The 2,229-nt window shown below is 45.1% G+C and overlaps 2 non-coding genes across 2 annotated transcripts; both read right to left on the bottom strand.

The window, feature by feature from the left end:
• Window positions 1-698: 698 nt before the first annotated feature.
• On the bottom strand, window positions 699-771 carry trnav-aac (transfer RNA valine (anticodon AAC)). The gene has a single exon. It is a non-coding gene; the product is annotated as a tRNA-Val (tRNA).
• Window positions 772-1,642: 871 nt separating this feature from the next.
• trnav-cac (transfer RNA valine (anticodon CAC)) lies at window positions 1,643-1,715 on the bottom strand. The gene has a single exon. It is a non-coding gene; the product is annotated as a tRNA-Val (tRNA).
• Between the last annotated feature and the right edge of the window lie 514 nt (window positions 1,716-2,229).

The following is a 2,229-nucleotide window of genomic DNA, read 5'->3' as shown; positions in this document are numbered from 1 at the left end:
GACACTGCATCAAATTTCAAATAGAAACCAAGATGGAGACGATCTCTCTCCTCTCTACTCTAAACTTTTATTAGAACCTTTTGGTCTCTCAAAAAAACATTTTTAAACATCAAGACCTATAGTCAACAACCACTAAGAATATTTCAGGCCTTTATAAGCACTAAAAAACAACCTGAGCCTAGAAAATAACTATAAAGATCAAAAATAACTAGCGCTTTTACAGTGATTTTTTTTTTTTTTTATAGCGATGCTATGTTTGGTATTAAACAAGTCACAAACTACTCAGAACAGCGTTTATCCCCGCAAAAGATATATTTGGGTTTATTTTACAAAGCTTATAAATTATATAGGTTAAAAGTATTCTGAATGTTTTGATATCACACGCCATACCAACTGTTGTCTTCTACACCTTACGGTAGCAACAAATCTAACTACTGCTTTACTTTAACAATAATAATGACGGCGACCACGATGACAACAAGAACAACAACAACAAGAACAACAACAACAACATCATCATCATCATCATCATCAGATTTTAATTAAAAGTGGCTACACCAGCGTTTACAATTTCAACCTGTCGACGGACGGACGCTCTGAGTGCATCGATTGCGGGCACTCCAATGAAGAAAAGACACCCACCGCCTCCGGGGAACCACGAGGGCAAGAATGACGAAAAGGGCCAGCCCAAAGTAGGCTGTTTCCGCCCGGTTTCGAACCGGGGACCTTTCGCGCGTTAGGCGAACGTGATAACCGCTACACTACGGAAACTGACACCGCTGCCTCTTGCTTCAAATGGTTACCGTTAAAGCCTGCTGGTAAAACGGGCTCAGGTGTTTCAGGTCGGCTAGGCTGTGAGATGGCGTCTGAAGTGCGGCGAAAGGATGCCATTTTCACTGACCTGTTTGGCATTCCTAAAGGGCACATCAGGACACTTCGGAAACTCTTTTAAAGGCAGGACGCCCTGCGCTCTGACAGTGCCTGCACTTAACCCAACAAGGTGATGCTGAATGGCTTGTTCAAACGTCTGGTGGTCTTCCTTCACCACCAGACTATCAGAGCTATTGTGCCTTCTACACCTTACGGTAGCAACAAATCTAACTACTGCTTTACTTTAACATTAATAATGACGGCGACTACGACGACAACAAGAATAACAACAACAACATCATCATCATCAGATTTTAATTAAAAGTGGCTACACCAGCGTTTACAATTTCAACCTGTCGATGGACGAACGCTCTGAGTGCACCGATTTCGGGACACTTCGGAAACTCTTTCAAAGGCAGGACGACCTGCGCTCTGACAGTGCCTGCGTTTAGCCCTACAAGGTGATGCTGAATGGCTTGTTCAAACGGCTGGTGGTCTTCCGTCACCACCAGACTATCAGAGCTATACTGCGCCTTCAACTACATAAGAGTAACAGCAATGTCGCCGATCCTGCTACGGTCGTATTGTAACGCAACAACATGTATCGATTTTAAAAGTGTCAGTTCCAGTGCCTCGCAAAGCTACCCTTCTGCGATCGTTTGTTCTCAAGGTCAGGATTTCTTGCCACTCCGAGGAAGAGAAAACGACGGCCGGCCTTGGGGCAGAGAGATGGCGACGGGTAACACGGCACTGGCACGCATGCACCGCGGGTTGTTTCCGCCCGGTTTCGAACCAGGGACCTTTCGCGTGTGAGGCGAACGTGATAGCCACTACACTACGGAAACCGACCCGTCCTGCTGTTTCAAATGGCTCCCATCGAAGCCGGCTGGTAAAACGCGCACAGGGGTTTCCCGTGGGCCAGCCTGTGAGATAAAGGTTTCTATTTTCACTGACCTATTTTGCATTGCTCAAGGGCACATCAGGACACTTTGGAAACTCTTTCAAAGGAAGAACGCCCTGAGCTATGACAAGACTTACACTTACCCCAACAAGGTGATGTTCAATGGCTTGTTCAAACAGCTGCTGCTCGTCTTGTGCCACCATCAGACAATCACAAAGCTATTGTGCCTTCTACACCTTACGGTAGCAACAAATCTAACTACTGCTTTACTTTAACAATAATAATGACGGCGACCACGACGACAACAAGAAAAACAAGAACAACAACAACAACAAGAACAAGAACAACAACATCATCATCATCATCATCATATTTCAATTAAAAGTGGCTACACCAGCGTTTACAATTTCAACCTGTCGACGGACGGACGCTCTGAGTGCACCGATTTCGGGACACTT

This window comes from Amia ocellicauda, unplaced genomic scaffold (genome assembly GCF_036373705.1).
Source record: "Amia ocellicauda isolate fAmiCal2 unplaced genomic scaffold, fAmiCal2.hap1 HAP1_SCAFFOLD_135, whole genome shotgun sequence".
Classification (NCBI taxonomy): domain Eukaryota; kingdom Metazoa; phylum Chordata; class Actinopteri; order Amiiformes; family Amiidae; genus Amia; species Amia ocellicauda.
This window is presented reverse-complemented; position numbering and strand designations above follow the sequence as displayed.